The 18,078-nt window shown below is 47.9% G+C and overlaps 1 pseudogene; it reads right to left on the bottom strand.

Annotated features, from left to right (window-relative positions):
• Positions 1-5,230: 5,230 nt before the first annotated feature.
• Positions 5,231-17,144, bottom strand: LOC119434630 (acetylcholine receptor subunit alpha-like 1; annotated as a pseudogene).
• Between the last annotated feature and the right edge of the window lie 934 nt (positions 17,145-18,078).

Below are 18,078 nucleotides of genomic sequence, written 5' to 3'. Positions count from 1 at the left end.
ATGGACAGAGGCAGCCGTAGCTAACTAGCCCTACAAATTTGTTACTGAGAGGGCATATTTGGAACCAGTGCTATATTTAGCGGCGTCGACATAGAGCACGTCTTGTTGAATATGAGAATTTCTGTGTAGGGCCTTGGCCTTTGCCTCCTGTGTGGGATGTGATATATAGGGTGCATGTTTTTAGGGAGTGGTGGTATATGTAGATCGCGTATATATGGTATGGAATGGTGTGTTTAGGGTGAGTGAGAGAGGTGGAAAATGTCTAAGGAATTAAGAATCTGTGGTCCGGTTTCGATTTGGAAAGGGGGTGTATTGGGAGGTGAGAGGGCTTCCACGAGCTAGTCGAGGTGTTCAAGGTACCGGTCTTCATGAGCCGTTCTGTGGATGTGCGTTGTGGGAGGCCTAGGGAGAATTTAGATTTTACAAAGGAGGGTGTTGACCTGATCAGTCTCCTTTCTGAGTGTAAGTATCGGCGTGCGTAAGAGACCTTGTGATGACCGAGGGTGTATTAGTCTCAGATCATTTTCCCGCATACCGCCGTGTCGGTTGGACACGCGGCCGAGGAGCAGAGTGTTGTAGACTGGATTGGAGTCTGGAGGGTGTGCGCGTTGTGTCGATTGCTCTGAATAGCAGACCGAGAACACTGAGCTTGTCTACCCTGGGGACATGTGTGTTGCCGAGGAGGATATGGATGTGGGGTGTGTACAAGTTTGCCGGTGTGGGCGGGAAAGAAAAGGTTTTCCGATTTCTCGGGAGAACAGACGAGATTCATGCGCCGCAAGGCCACCACCTTATCGGCGGCGGCCTGTAGGATGACTTGAATCTCACCGTCTGAACCACCTTTGACCGAGAGGGTGATGTAGTCTGCGTATAGGGAGAAATGCAGCTCTGGGATGGCCTTAAGGGAGCGTGCAAGGTGGATCATGGTGAGATTGAAGAGCAGGGGAGATAGCACGGACCGCTGGAGCGTGCCATAGCTCCTGTCACAAAAAAGCGCGTAATCAAAGCACGCGCCATGTGTCACGAAAGCCAGCGAAAGAAGCACGCCGGCCCCACGGCAGCTTCAACAGAGGGGGAGCGCGCATACGCCTCAAACAGCCGTCGCGACCGACGCAATCTGGAAGAATCCACCAGTTACCCGAAGGCGATGGTAACCAGAGAGAGAGCGCGTGCGCGCTGGAACACCCTCTCAGACCCCGAACAAACAGCGAGTTGAGAGAGAGAGCGAGAAGCCCAAGCGCGCGCCAACAAGATGAGTCACCCTCCCCCCCCCCCTTTCGACGACGCTATGACGGCGGTGGTCGGAGATGCGAGAATTGACTAGAAGATTCCCATTCTTTGGCCATGCTACGGGATCCAACTTTAACCGAAGGTTCCAGCACTTCCGGTGAAATCTAAAAGCGCCGTGCGGTAATCAGAAGGGGGATCAGACCGCGCCGGTGAAGAGATGTAACGTGAAGACTGACCGTCTGCGGAAGAAGGGGATTCCCGGCAAGCTAGTCGACGAGTTCATCGAGCGTCTGCATTTCCGGAAGAAGTTCCTTCGAGATTTGCCTCGAGCTACGCCGAGATCGTCCGGCTCAAGACCAGCACGGGTGAATACGATTGGACACTTAGTGTTCCTATTCATTTTGTACTTTACGTGTTGGATCTTAGTGCTTGTCGTTAATTATTTTCTTGTGTTTGTTAATACCCATCTTAATTGTATTGTGATATGTCTAGCCGAAGTGTGCACGTGTGTATGTAACTGCCTTGTTGAAGAATATATGTTGTGTTTTGACTACACTGGGCTATGACTCGGACCGCAACCGGCCTTCGCAGGCGCACCAGAGGGCCCATTATTAATTGTCCTTGTTTTCATGGTTTTTTTTTTCGGAAGCTGATAAGTCGGCTTTGGAATTTGGCCCGGCGTTGGCGCCTCGTTAACGGGGTGTTTACAGCTCCCAAGGTAATAGGTAGGGGATTGCTCCGCGCCAATAAATATTGTCGCGGTGCGGTTGGAGAGGAATGCGGCAATGTAATTGTGGATCCTTTCGCCGACCCCTAGTAGGTTTAGCTCCCGAAGTGACGCAATGATCCACGTTATTAAAAGCCTCGTGAAGGTCGAGACCCAGAATTGCTTGTGTGTCGTGACTAGGGCTGGGTGTCAAGATAAGCCGTGCTTCAAGCGAAGCATAACGTCCTGGCACGATAGGGACCGGTGGAATCCGACCATCTCTGGTGGAAAGAGGTTGTCCTCAATATTTATTGAGGCGGTTGAGGATGATGTGTTCGAAAATGTTGCCAATGCATGAGGTGACTGAGTTGGGTCTGAGGTTGGATGTGTTGAGGGGTTTGTGGGGTTTCGGAATAAAGATGACTTTGGCATCCTTCCACGAGGATGGAAGGGTGTCAGTATTGAAGCAGTGGTTGAAGTATGTTATGAGTGACTTGACAGAATTGTCGTCCAGGTTAGGGAGGATTATGTTATTAATGTGGTCGGGGCCAGGAGCGAAGGTCGTGCGGTGATAAACCAACGCGTGGCGCACCTCGGCTTCTGTGATCGGTGCAGTAAGGTCCGGTTTATTAGGTATGCCTGTGTATTGGGGAGTGGAGAAACGGCGTGCGGGGGGAAGGTGTTTTTCTCGAAGTTCGGCAAAGAGCATCTTTAAGTTGTCTTTTGAGCGTGTAAGAGTTTACTTATGTGGTGGTTGGGATGTGTGCCTGAGGTGGTGGGATCTATGAGGTGTCGTAATAATTGCTGCATTCGCTTACTGCCAAGCGGATCGTGCATGCTGTCGCATATTTGGCCCCACTGTTGGTTAGTCAGCTTGGTGGCATATGTTTGAATTTGGAGACCAAGCTCAAGTTCTTATCCATGTCGCTCTCCGATGCGCGCCGCCTGCTTATTTCGAGAAACGATGCGTTCCTATCTTTCTACAGCGACATCAACATGCATAATTTACACATCAAAAGTACTTCATGCGGTTTTTTTTTCGTCGGGCTTGTGCGCTGTGGCATCTCGCAGATTTGAGAACTACGAGGAAACTTTTCACTGCATGTCGTAACAGAACATGTTTCGCTTCAAGCCTGAACCTAGATCGGCTTGTTCTCGGCGCGGCCGCTAGGTGGCGAGTGATAACGTGGAAACAAAAAATAGTGAGGAAAGTTCGGCAGCATGTTACACTCCTGTAAACACGTGAAGGCGAAAGCCTGCTGCACACTTGGTAATGCGCCGTCTCGCATCGTCGCGTTGCTGCTTTCGCAGTTCGGCTTCTTCGGCTTGTTTTCGACGCTTAGCTGCCAACGACTTTTCTCAGCAGGGGTTCGAAACGTACGTATGCTGTTGTGTGTGTTGTATGGTGATTTCAATCAAAGTATGCACTGTTCGCTTCACTTTGCCGAGCGCTTGTAGCCTCAGCCTTACGGGGGTATCAGTCATTGCATTTTTGCTTGCTTACGGGGGGGGTAGGGCCATTGAGGTCACGTTTTTTTTTTTTTTTTTTTTTAACCAGTCGACTAGACGCATACTTTGTATGCGTGATTCCTATGAATGTACGCACTGTTCGCTTCGCTTTGCTGAGTAATTGTAGCCTCTGCATTATGAGAGGAATGAGCCATTGCTGATGATGACAATTTTTGTACGACTGGACCGTGGGTATGAGCCCATTAAGGCTTTCGCCTTAAAAAGGCCTTGTAGAATTACAAGCATGGGAAGAAATTAGAAGGGAAAACCTGTACGATAACACAGAGGGCAGTGCCTTGGTATTTGAGGCTCGAACTGGTTGCCTAAGGAGAGAAACATACCGGAGCAAATATTCGCAACAAGATGAGGCATGTATATGCTGCAGCGAAAATCCGGAGGCCACTCAACAATCCTAATGGAATGCAAAAGGATTCACCCAGTGAGACCAGTAGGTAATGTATGCCTTCCAGAAGCGCTCGGATTTAAAGTGGACGCAAGTATCAACCGGTAAGCATTCTAGAAAACCAAGAGTAGAGTATTGGTGGAAAAATGCGGGGAGAGATTGATCCGACCGGATCCGTTACAGGAACAGGTAGCGGTACAAGGTAGAGAAGTTTTGAGGACGAAAAAAAAAAAAAAAAGGTTGAGGAAATGTATACAAAAATGCTATAATGAAAAACATGTATAGCATACCTGATTGCGTCAAGCAGGCTAGGTGACTGTTTGTTCCAGAAACACTTATCCCCGAAATTAATCGCCCTAGAATACTGCCCCTGCTTGGCACCGTTTTCGCGCAGCGTCATCGATACGTGACGCGGCATAGGGTGGCCTCCAAGATTGCGATCTCGGAGGGCACGCCAAGCATTGCCAGCCACGCGCCGCAGCTTGTGCGCGGCGGTATAAGAAAGACCAGTGTTGCTCAACGGCTTTTTCGACGTGGTAATTTTGAACTGCCGCGCCGAACGAGTGCTGAACCCGGCGAAAAGCGATATGCTCGGTACGCAACGGTTGGTATTTTGTAGTTTCAGAGACGAATCTAGTTCGTTTTTCCATTGGCAGGCCAATTTGATTGAGTTATAACATGGTTTCAAATACATGTATCTCTTGGAAATGTCAAGGGGAATTGCATTTACTTCGTTATATCCATTATTTAGTTATAGGTCATTTCGTTATAGCGAGGTTCGAGTGTATAGGTAAATCAAAAAGACCTAATGTGTTGCTTAATTATGCCGGCCAATGTATTGCTGAACGAACGGGAAAGGTATAGGACTGTTGGTGATAGTTTCAGTCATGAGCCGTGAAACGTGCTTCTGCGGTTGAGTTAAAAGCCTGCTTGCTGTGTAATGAGAAAATTGCACAAATACAAAAGAAAACAGTAGGAACACGATTCATTTTTTTTCTCCGGTGTTGTTTTACACAAAAGTGAGCACTAAAAGTGGTAGAGCATATGCTGTCCAAAGGTAGGACACCTACAGATGCACAGGTCCAAAGATCAGAATGTACAAGTCTGGAACTCTCGCAGTTCTCTTTCAACAATCACTGTCACAACACGCATATCCAGCAACCCATTCTCTTGCGATCTGGGTTCTGGTAACGCTGCCTTGCTGTTTTCCATATACATGATCTTATGCGGGATGTTACTGCAATCTTTTACAATGCATGACATATTTTCTTATTAACACAACATTGGGTACTGATCTAAGTCATCACATCACTCCTTCATGAACAATGTTAATATGAATTCTGCGAATCGGGCAACTATATATATAGTACACTGCTCTTATTTTTGGGGGCAAATTCGCAAATTTGATTCTCACGTAGAACTACATTTGAGCAGGTACAGTCAGGCGTCGTCACGGCCTCCTTCACTTTTGGACGATCGATAAATTTGTCAAGTTGGTGAGCGTGGGAACTAAATCGTCAGTCCCGCCACTCTTGAAACTTAGTCGGTCACACCGTGATGCTATTATCAATGGGCTTTCAAGCAACACGTATGGTCTTCTAAAGTGCGTCGTGTTGTCCCACTGTGAGCTGATCTAACCAGTCGTCCCAGTGCGTGCGGTCTTCAGACATCTGTCCAGGGATAATCCTTCTTCATCCGGCGAGCCACTTGTGAGAACTTGACGTCGATGGGGTCGGTCTGGTCGTAGAGCGACGGAGCCTGGAGGAAAATTCCTGCCGTGCCGACAACGCAGGCGATTGTGAAGAGCCAAAGAAAGAGCCGATCCAGGACCATGGCGACGTACTTCCAGTCCTCGCGGATCTGCACAGAGGGACAAAAGAAAGTCAAAGGGGTGTAGCAGACGGTTCGTACAGAAGTCAAAAGAGACGCCGACCCTTTAGTTACGCTACAGCATGGAACGCTGCTGGCTTGACGGTATTGATATGCCGCCAACGGGCAACGCACAGAAGCACACCTTACGAGGCCTGTCTCAAAGTTCGTGCAGTGAGTCAGCAAAAAAGTGGGAGTGTAGCGGCGCCGCTTTCCCACTCTTTCAACTCGAAAGGACCTGGTCGACTTCTCGTACGAGCCGGACTTCGGCATGGCAAGGTATAATTTATTCGTGAACTTTTTGTGCTACCCTTTTTAGTCTGTCGAGATTGAGATCGACGAACAGACGGAACAAAGGATTAATATCAAGTTTCTTGTGAAATTGGGGAAAGAGTGGCGCAGAAATGCATCAAATTTTTCTAAATGCCTGGGAAAGGATGCCCTAAAGGAAACAACTGTATTCAAGTCGGTCCAGCGTTTTCGGGAAGGCCGTGAAACAGATGGAACCAGTGTATCGGTTCTAACGGGGAGTATTTAGAAGGTGGGTGACTGGGCTAGTTGGTTATTCATACTGGTAATACACAGCGCGAGAACAAAGGTTCAGCGCTTGTCCGTGTCTGCTATTCGTCCCCGTGTTTGTTCTCGCGCTGTGTATTACGAGTATTTAGATGGTGACCACATCGGATGTATCTAAAAATTTGTGAAATATTTTTTTTATTTTAAACGTACTGCACAAACTTATGGGTCAGACCTCGTACGTTTTCAGCTACTTCCTCGAATCCGCAACTTGAAGTCAGGCAAAAGTGTTGCGTTGCGTGAGGAACAGGTCGCACCGCACCCGGGTGCGATTTAACGTGCGCTCGGTGCAACATTGTAACCCGTCGCGCGGTGGCAGAACAGTTGGTAAGTTGGCTATGTGTGTGTGTTACCTTGGACGTAAATTGTGCCGTGTGCCTGTGAAGACGCTGTTGCGGGAGTATTACATTGACAGCCGAGCTTTCGAAGCACAGTGCCTTGATACCGCCTCTCTCGGCACTGACTTCGAAGCAGCCGTGATCCGAAAGTAAGATGCACATGTTGAGGAAAATTTTCGATGGTTTGCTACCGAATATTATCATTAAAAGTGGGAGGTATGTATGTATAAAGAGAAGCAGAGTTGGCGTATCTGGCATCTACTTTCCTGCCTCATCGTTTAACAAGAACCCCGTCACAACGTTTACAAACACGCGGTTCATATAAAGACACGCACGCTCTCGAAGTCGTCGTTGTTGTCAATGTGCTGCGCGATGAACATGGCATTGTGGATAGCTCGCTCGATGTCCCCAGGCGGCTGATCTCCAACCACGGGGTCTGCTTGCGCAGCCCTTGCGGCCGCGCCAACAGCAGTGGCTCCGGCAGGATCATAGAATCGTCCACGTGCGCGTTGCCCTGGTGTGCCGACTTGGCCGACGACGAGGAACCTTCGTCCACCTGCGAACCAATGACAGACTCCCCTTGAAGCCACAATCCCATATACTGAAGTTCCCTGCTCGTTTTAAAATCTCCCGCGCTTCCGCAAGCGCGGGGGGGGGGGGGGGGGGGGACCCTGCTTAGAAGTTGCTCCCTACCAGATGCAGAAAGCGACAGCCTCCGTGTAAAGGTGATACAGCAAGGCGTCGCGCATGGCGTCATGATAATTAAGGGCGAACTTTTTATTATTTCTGTGTACTTGTCCTTTGTCAACGACTTGAACTAGGAATACTGAACGCACACATATACTTCGTGACAATGAAGTGAAATCTGCTTCGAGCGTGCAGAAGGGGTGAGAGAGGAAGAATTGCGCGCAAGAGATAGTGACATTATAAAAAGTGCGTATGTGCGCCAAGTCTACACGGGACAACGTGCATACTAGATGATGATCGATCGAAAAAAGCTGGAAGGCGTTTCAATGTCTAGTTGAAGTCGTTGGAAGACAATGTCTTCCTGGGCGAGTTGGGCATGAGAATAGTGTATAAACCGCATGATTTATTGCAAAGCCTCACTCTAGCGACGAAGCTTGATCGACGTCAAATAGAGCTTGAATCGCCTTCCAAAATTTTCTCATAAGTTATCATCATCATCGTCACAATCACCGTCATCATCATCATAGTATCACGTACTAAGTGGCCCCAGTTGTACATACCCAGTGGCCCCAGTGACACTTATATTTAGACTTCGCTATTTCTGATCACGAGAAAGAAATTTACAGAAGAATAAAATGGGTTGGAGTGCATACGGCAGGCATTACCAAGTCTTGACTGGGAGCTTACCACTGTCGTTGAAGAGAAAAGTGTACAATCATTGCATTCTACCGGTGCTAACATAGGGGCAGAAACTTGGAGGTTAACAAAGAAGCTCGAGAACAAGCTAAGGACCGCACAAAGAGCGATGGAACGAAAAATCTTAGGACTAACGTTAAGAGAAGGAAGAGAGCGGTGTGGATCAGAGAACAAACGGGGATGGCCGATATTCTAGTTGACATTAAGCGGAAGAAATGGAGCTGGGCAGTTCATGTAATGCGTAGGATGGATAACCGGTGGACCATTAGGATTACAGAATGGATACCAAGAGAAGGAAGCAGCAGTCGAGGTCGGCAGAAACCAGATGGGATGATGAAGTTAGGAAATTTGCAGGCGCAAGTTGGAATACGCTAGCGCAAGACAGGGGTAATTGGAGATCGCAAGGAGAGGCCTTCGTCCTGCAGTGGACATAAAATATAGGCTGATGATGATGATGATGATGATGATGATGATGATGATGATCTTCTGGATCGGGCCACGAAGGAAGCTAGAAACGGGTCAAAACAGACATATAACGATACGGAAACGTGGTGGTAACTTGCCAAGGAAGACATTGTCTTCAATATCATACCAGCATGGAGGCCAACTTGCCACGTTCGCCAAAAGCCGTGAATGGCAGCGTTATCAAGACGAGACTCTAGTGAACCACATTGGTGGGACGTAATTTATAAACCTTTTCATTCCCAAGAAATTAGCATAGGCTAGCTACTGAGTAGTTTTGTTCAAGGTTTCGTCGTTGCATATTATTACGTATACCGTTATTTCGCGCGAATGGCTTCGCAGAATTCTGTTCCCTAATGCGAACGTTACACTTGAACAATCCGCCGTGGCACGGAGTCGTGGAACTAACGGATTGACTGCCCATGTCACTGGACGGCTCCGACAACGAGAACTGTACAGTTGGTTGATTCTAGAACATTGTAGGTGCACCTTGTGCCACATAAACGCGAGGCGGTGGACAAAGTTTCGCAACATGCCGTGCGCACTCGTGTATGCTATGTCTCAGTTTGTGCTCGGCATGTCCTCTTCAATGTCTCGCGTCGTAGCACACTTGCATCTACGATCTCCGGTGAATATAGTAAGTGGAAAGGTATGTCGAGTTGATGCCCAGCATGTTGGAAGGTTAAAGGAGAGCGATATTTAGAGAGAAGAGGCAAGTGTTTATAAATTCACGTGTACTCGAGGAGGAACAGCGTATCAGGCGCTCGAGCAAGAACTCGTGCTCCTGCGACTTTCTGGACCACTTATGAACGAGGCCCACATTCAAAGACTCGTCGTTAAATAGGCCCTTGTAGAGCGTATCACTCACCTCTATGCGGTACTGCGGCGGCCGCATGAGCAGCAGACGCGGCATGAGGTGCACGAAGAGGCGGCGCACCCAGGGCGCCATGCGGTGCGTCGACGGCGATCGAAAGTGCACGTTGAGCACGGCAATGGTCACCAGCACCGAGACTGTGACCAAGATCATGGTGAACACCAGGTACTTGCCCAGTAGCGGCATGGCCAGCGACGTGGGCGGGATGATCTCGGCCAGCACCAGAAGAAGAACGTCAGCGACAGCATGATCGATATCGACAGCGACACCTGCGTTTTAAAGCCTGTCACTGGGGGGACCATTCAAAGAACGCGGTGTCTGCTCGGACCACATACATTCAGTTACCTTTACCTGTCTTTCCCCCTTACTGCGGTGAGGAGTAGCAGTTTCGGGAGACACTTTTCCGACCGGCCTCTCCTCCTTCCTCCTCTGCTTCAAATATCTATCTATCTATCTATATATCTATCTATCTATCTATCTATATATCATCTATCTATCTATCTATCTATCTATCTATCTATCTATCTATCTATCTATCTATCTATCTATCTATCTATCTATCTATCTATATCTATCTATCTATCTATCTATCTATCTATCTATCTATATATCTATCTATCTATCTATCTATCTATCTAATGCCTTGCTAAACCCATGGAGGGAAAGAAAAAATAGGAGTCACGTTTTTCACGTTTTTGAAGCCGGAAGTGCAGCCGTATTGGTGTGCCATCTGCCTTTGCGCCTCCAATCAGCTCGCCGGAGCGGATAGGCGCGAGCATTGAAGTTCTATTGCTACAAGCCGCCGGAAGTGTGTGCTGCTGACGCGCATCAGAACCGCGCCTGCGAAACTTCTATAGCAGTTCTAGCGAAGCAGACGCGTGGCACGTTTACTGAAACAGCTGCGTTTTACTGAAACAGATTCACTATTGCGGGGGAAAAACGGAAAAAATAAATCTTTGCTTGTTAACCCTAAAATGCATGCAAAGGTCGCCTTCATTGGCTAGCGCTGGATCTAGAGGAGCTCTACTGCCTAAGTTCCTGCCTGAACACTTGACAATAAAGATGGCTGTAGTTCAGTCTGCGACAACTGAGACGGGACTGTTGCATTGGAAATTGTAGTTGCGCGCTGAAGTTATTATAGGTATCTTTGCGTTGCTACGACTGTTTTGGCGGTACGACGGTGTCATCGCAGTCAGTCCCTAACGTTTTCCCGACTTCCAACTTCTAACTTCACTCTCATTAGCCACCAAAATTAAGCGACTGGTGATCGGCCTTTAACGATGCTTAATGAAATGACTGACGGACCTTTTCGCCGGAGTCCGAAGGCAGGTAGAAGACGAGGACGGATAGGCAGGAGATGCCGACGCAGGGAATGATGAGGTTGACGGTGTAGAAGAGCGTCTTGCGGCGCAGCGTGATGTTGAAAGTGATGTCCGGGTACGGCTGCTCGCAGCACGAATAGAACTTCTCGCGCCGCATGGCCGGCACGGCCATGATGTCCCACTCGACGCTCAGGTAAAACTCGGTCAAGTCGATGCCCACCGGTACGATGTTCGTGTCCGGAATCTCGCTCACGTGCTTCAGGTCCACCTGCACAGCGAAAAAAAGCACGTATGAGGAGTCGTTTAATGTCGGAGGCGAGATAGAAGTCAACGGTATCAACCAAACGGAGCATGAGCAGTTGTTCCCTGCATGAGCCCTTTCTATGCCCTTCCTTACGTTTCTTCAAACAGTTGACAGTCACTTTAGCATACGCTAAAGAGGATGAAGGCCAAAGCCTGCGTGCTCACGAGACATTCATTAAATTACTTGACATTCTAATTCGCATGCGCTGTTACTTCCTATTACTTTTCTCCCACTAAAGGTCGTCGGTTCCAGTGCCTTACCTACCTTTACTTTAATAACTGTGCCTAAATAATTCGCCCTAATCAACACCAAAGGCCTCGAATTAACACCAAGCCCTGGTTCGAGTACCTTAATTAACTATATCTTATTAACTGTGCCTTAATTAATATCGCCTTGATTAACACAAAAGGTCATGGGTTCGACTGCCACCAAAGGTCGAGGGTTCGAGTCCCAATTTTTGTGCCACTGAATTTTGGTGCCATTGAACTTTCCGGACGCTCAAATTTTCGACCCATGAGCCATCTAATGCTTTCGCCTCAATAAAGCAGTTGGTAGACAGCACTTGTGCCGTTCAGTCTCAACTTGTGACCGTGTCCTAATTTTCGCGGTTTTTCCGCCATGAACGGCTTTGTCACGTCGATGAGGCGCCATGAGCACAGAGCGCGATACGCGAGTGGATCCGTGGGCGCGAAGGCAGTTCTTGCGGTGCGGGTTGACCGCGACGAGTTCGTGGGGTTGGGGACAAAGGCTGGGCTCGCGTGTAGCGTTCGCGTTAACGGGGCGCGCAATTATTTAACGAGGGGCTCATTTAGTTTGAGGTGAATGCGCTCCCGCTGTGGACTCGGTGGGGGGCCTTGCATTGTATATTGCACAAGCGTGGAAAAGGTTGCAACGTGCACGGGCAACGTCACGTGTGTGCAGTTTTTCGCGTGTGCATAGTTCGTACGCTGACACAACGGTCTCTTGTTTTTCTGCCTGTTAAGAGGGTCTGTTCTGTTACTGTATTGCTCGCTGAGTTTCGTTCTTGTTTGTTCTTCTCGAATGGGCCTTGCGTGTCTCGGGATTCGCGGAAAGGGAGGCGCACGGTAAATAGGTGAAGCGCACGATCAAACAAGGGAGTCGGGGAACTTGGCTGGAGCTGCTGGGACTGGTCGAGCGTGTGGCCGGCACGCTTCGGGGCCGGATAGTTGCGCGGAAGAGTTTGGACATGCGTGCATACGCTTGGACATTGAAGATAATCTTATCGCCAGAGATCAGATGAAGTCAGTTGCTTAATTAATTGGTCGATGTGATCAAATACCGTTTTCTCGAAGCTTCTGGCCAGCTACCTCGAGTCGGTACGCTGAAGGGATCAACACCTTCTCAATGTACGGCACGAGGCTAGAAGATACCATCAACATCGCCGCCTTTCCGCCGCCTGTACCAACTCGTTACATACGTCTACAACGAGCGTAACCCCCCGCACATTTTCTGTTTGTTTTGATTATTGGTTTTCTATTTTTGATACAGAATAATTTAGGAAGTGAAGTTCCAGTGGCCCAGACGTGGTAACTTTGGCAGTTAACTATACCTTCGCTTCTGCGATTTAATCGTTTACACTGCAAATGCTCAACCCAAAATTTCTTTTATGTCCACTTCCAGAACTTCTTTTTTCATCGGCGGCCGTACTGGAAGGGAAGGGGCGGTGGTTTCAAACGAGAGCGCCATAGTCTTGGGACATCACAGGTGGCAGCTAAATAGCTGAAATATTTCTCTTCGCCAGTCATCACCCTTCATTCATTTAACAACTCATAGTTTGGAAAAGCCAGCTTGTTGGCAACATTTCCAATCCTGTAAATAATAAATAATAATAAATAAATAAATAAATATAAATAATAAATAAATAAAATAAATAAATAATAAATAAATAAATAAATAAATCGGGACGTCTATACTAGCTGAGGTCACCTGGAATCCGTCGTAGGTCCAGGATCCGAACTTCATGAAGCAGTCCTGCTTGTCGAACGGGAAGTACTGCACGTCGATCTGGCAGAAGCTCTTGTATATGGCCGGTGGATTCCACACCACCCGGCCGTCCTCGTGAATTATGGCTTTCGTCATGATGGTCACCTCGTAGTTGCCGTCAGCACTGCGCATTAGCGGGAGATAAAACGCCTGCCAACGATTCGCTCGACTCTACAACACGGACAGTTTCGGTCGAAATTATGCACACCTAATATACACTTTTTTTAATTGCGCACCCCTTTATTGCGTAATTTTAGCACATGAAATAATCGTCATAAATGCCGTGTGATAATGGTGTCAAGAAAGAAACATCATACCCTTGCTTTATCGCAGGGTCTTTCACGCGGAGTAACGTTTTCGAAAAGGAGTTTTCCTATAGTCTAATTCCCATCCCTTTACTGCAAAGTAATTTACACCCGCAAGGGTGCTTCGAACTGTCTATATGGCTCATGTCTCCATACCCTTGATGAACGTTAATTTTCTTAAAACACTCGTACAATGAATTGCTCCAATATTATTACGCCTTAGTTACGTAAATAAAGGCATTTCTAACCGACATAAATGTAACAAGAGAGCCTTTCGAAGGGAAAAAAATGAAATTCTGGGGTTTTCACGTGCCAAAGCAATGATCTGATTGGCATGCCCTATAGTTCTGGATTAATCTTGACAACCTGGAGTTCTTTAACTTGCATTTCAATCTAAGTGCACGGGCGTTGTTGCATTTCGCCCGATTCGAGTTTCGCCCATCGAAGCCGCGGCCACGAGCTCAGCAGCGCGAAGCCATATCCACTATGCAACTATGGCGGGCACTTTTGAGTGGAAGATGGCTTTCCTTCTTGGCATATGACATTCTAAAACGAGCTTATTTGTTACAAGTTTAATCGCATTCTAAACGAGCCTTTGAGTTGAGCATTCTAAGAAATCTATTTTTGTGGACATAGCACATCGACAGAGGTTGATGTGCCAACTCTAGAACGTCATACTTTATTAACGAATCGATGGGCATTGTGATCGGAACAACCTAGCTGCAGAGACCTTGTGACAGCAGCAACAAACCCATAAATACAGAGTAACGAAAACGATTTATAGTTTAAATCCCCGGATCACAAGAAAGAAAAAAGGAACAAAGGGATTACTTCCAAATATTGCGCACTAAGTCCACTGTGCGCAGTCGTATAGCGTTCATGAGAGAAGGTGCGCTGCTAAATCGTTACGCGTTAAAATTCGACGCATGCGCAGGGCTGCGGCAAACTAAGTGGTTAGCGATGTGTGACCCACTTGTTGTAGAGGACAATGTCAGGGAGCCATATTTGTTCCGCAGGTACGTAAGTTCAGTGACCCCCGTACTCCTGCGGGTCCCACTTGAGCTTGTGGTCCGACCATTCCTGCGGAAAACCATTCAATGGTGCGTTGACGCTACGGGTGTTAAGTGCTGGAGTGGGAAGGCTAATCGCTAATGTCTAAAACGTGGTAGTCATGACGTGTTTCCGGCTCTACAATCACTTCCGGCTCCTGCAGCCAGTAAAATCAAAACCTTAGCGATATATTTCTGGTACTTATGAAGAGTCAGCCGTCGCTGGGGCGTGGATTTCTATACCATCTATTGGTAGCAAAGGCTGTAAGCATTGATGCAGTTAATACATGCCAGTGTTATGCTGCATTATGCATACAACAGTTACGTATGGAAGGCTATATACTGGAGATGGTTTTTGTTACTGAGTTACGTGACTGATCGACCTAAATGGTGTTGAAGCATCTTTTTTAAAAGCCCGAACGGTTAGTGACGGTCTCTAGACGTGAACTTTTTTGTTGTCCGCCCCAATGTATTTTAATCCATGTTTAGTGTTCGCACGCAGCAGATAACGATCCATTTCTCTAAACAAACAGCGTGTCGATCGCCACAAATTTCGGTGCAAGCTGAACGTTTTACCTGCATGCATGTTGCGAGAAAAAAAAAAAAAAAACGGTCGTAATACTTCAACGAAGCGCATAAGAGCTAGATACTTCGGAGGAACTTGTGCTACAGCTCTGTCGTTAATTTGGAATTACGACATTCGTATTATATAACTGTATAAATTTGATATAACGCGCAGCATAACGACAAAAAGAAAAGAAGAAACAAAAGTATGTTCCTATGTTATGTATAGCGCGTGATTGCTGTTGTGGTACACGGTGTATTCCAACGAGCATCTGATTGTCACCTATATTGTAGATGTATACTGTTCCGACATGTACTCAATGGGCGCTCAATAAGTTGTTCGGCAAGTTCTGTGCCGTGCAGAGCGAGAATTCACAGGCAGGTACGATGTGAGTAACGTGATGTGCGCACTTACCTGGTTGACCCAAACGTTGGTTGTCATTATCTGGTTCTTTAGGTTCTACAAAGAAAGAGAAATAATAGAAAAAGACGAAATTCAATAACCCATTGCACATTGAACGATGCGCAACAAATACATAACAGCAGATGCACTCTAATTTTTTCGCCTCGCTATCGATTGTGTCGCGTCGTTTGCTATTACCCCATATGTATAGCTCTTCCTTCCTTTGATGTATACGCGGAAAGCTTGTTGTATTTTAGCGTTGTCACAACGAATTTTGGCTCGTACGGATGCCGGATGCAATGCGTTTCCTTGCCTATTATGCTAATACGACCTGCGTCAACAGTTTTGTGACTTGCCTTTCGAGATAGTTCTGTTTTTGCTTAGGGACGGCTTCATTATAGTAGACAGCCGAGGTCTTCGTTCTTAATTTCCTCATTCCGTCTTAGCGTACTGCTGTTAACAGAAAGTTAGAACGACCTCACTTAGGTCGTTTACCGTTCGTTTTCTAAGCCTCGCTACTTAGCTTTAGAGGACGCGTGTGCGCTGTTTGACAAGGATAGTGAACTAACAAAAGCGAAAAATTGGAGTGTGAGGCGTGCTGGTTCTTTCCACGAACAATACGTGTAGAGCTCTGAACCAAAAGAACATTACAGTTTATGCCGTATTTATCATTTGGTTGCTGCTATATCTAGTTGGTTATATAATGAAAGGTATAGACACAATACCACAGGGTGGTCATTGTGTATTTTCGGGAAAATTAGGAGCAGCAGTGGATACTTTTTTTCATTTTTCCGGACACTGACATTCGCTGCAACCTTCGCTCCGAAGAACTAGTCTATATATCCTAAAATTTGCCTTGGAAGTGGTGACAGCAGCTCAGAACGTAGTCGTGCCAGAAGCACGTCTCACTGTACCCGGAGACGAAGTAGATGGGGAGATGTCAGAAAACGCCGTTGGCCCATCGTCGAACAAACAACACTGGGCCCAGCTACAGAGCCTCTGTTATTTTGGCGACAAGGTGCGGCAAGCGAGGGTTACGGCCAGAACATGATGGTGGTAAACCTGACCACATGGCATGGTGAGCGTCAAGAACGCAGCCATGAATGGAAGGAGGGAGGATCTGGAGCACTTGTGGGCGTCTGTCTCGTGCTTCTTTTTTTCTGGAGTAGCGTCGTTGCGTTCTTTGCGAGCGCTGCAATGCACAATTTTCGTATACGGAATCGAGTTACCTTGTTCCGAGTAGCGCGAACCGGACCCGGACTCAAGGGAGGCGCTAACGCGCACAGAGAGACAACGGGCAGCGATACATGTATAGGACACGGACACCGTATGCGTGTCCACTTCTTGAGCCCGAGTGGCGTGCGCGCTACGCTAGAAGGCTTTCGCGGCGTGCGTTCTTCGCGCTCATCATGCCGCCGATGCACATCCCGCAGCCGTCGTATAGGCGCGGCGCATGTCGCGAAACGTACCACATCGATGAGCTGGGAGAGCTTGAGGCCCATGCGCACGGTGAGCCGGTCCGAGTTGTTGCTCACGGGTCGGATGAGCCGGTTGTAGCTGCTCATGAGGTCATCGTAAAGCCGCTTGGCGTCCGGGTTCCCCAGGCAGGAGCGGGGCGCGCAGAGCGCTAGCAGAGCCGCGACGAGCCTCCGCCGGCCCCGCCATGGATGGAGAACCACGTCGTGCGCCGCCGCGCCGTCGGCCGGGGAACGACCACGACGCCATCGCCGCCCTCCTCCGCTCCGCGTCTTCGTCCACGCGCTGCCGACGTATCCCCCGGAGCATCGATCCGCTGCTCCCGCATCTCCCGACGGAGAAGGAAGAGGATTCGGGAAAAGGAGGAGAGTTTGCCGGCGGCGATCGGCCTCTGCCGGCTGCCGGCAACGCGTCTACCGGAAACATTTAGAAAAGCGGCGATGACAGCTCGGGAGACCCACCCTGAGAGCACTTGGCAGTCGAGTGGTCAGCGAAGCACCAGGATATAGCCAATTACGGCCAACAACAACCAGTTGCGACCGAACGTTGCGCTGCTACCCGACATACGGAAGCGTGCGGGAATGCGAAGGAAAACGAAGTCAGATTAACGCTTACGCCGTATGAAAATTGGATGAGGCATCTCAAAGAGAAAATATTCTGAGTGAAAGCGAACCGACATATTTAAGAAAGGAAGAAGCAGACTAATGCTAGTATATTAAATTAAGGCTAACATGATAACATAAATACGTTTGGATAGGTAGTGCACGGTAGAGTGCCGGCGTTTTTAAAACAGGGACGGACATACACTGGTCCTATGCTTTCTATTCTCTTTAGTGTTACGTACTTACTTTTCAAATAAAATTTCCGAGGAACCCGGGTATCACTGAGTAATAGCAGTTGTAGAAGTGGTTTCAACAACCGCCGAGAGAATGAACGGCATTACAGCGATAAAATAGAACAATTTTGTCTTGCAGTAACGCTCGCTATGATGTAAGGCTGATCGATTTCAAAGAGCGAGGCGTGCAAAAAAAAAAAAAAGTGTAACACAATGTCTGAGGCAAAGATACCAGCCTCAGAAGCATTACTTTTGGTTTTGAAGGTTTAGTATTTTCCGCATTGGTGTCCTCCCCATTAATTTAAGATTTGTGCACGTGATCGACGGCTCTCGAAAAAAAAAAAAAAACCTACGGTGCTGTCACGAGCTTGCACGTCCACGCAGATGCGTAGAGACGCAGACGGACACGCCTACAACGAACCAGGGAAAACAAACGTTTTCCAACACTGTTTCGCAGCCGCGCCTG

The sequence above is a fragment of the Dermacentor silvarum genome, unplaced genomic scaffold (genome assembly GCF_013339745.2).
Source record: "Dermacentor silvarum isolate Dsil-2018 unplaced genomic scaffold, BIME_Dsil_1.4 Seq13919, whole genome shotgun sequence".
In the NCBI taxonomy this organism is placed as follows: Eukaryota; Metazoa; Arthropoda; class Arachnida; order Ixodida; family Ixodidae; genus Dermacentor; species Dermacentor silvarum.
The sequence above is the reverse complement of the archived record's forward strand: the minus strand, read 5'-3'. Positions and strand labels throughout refer to the sequence as shown.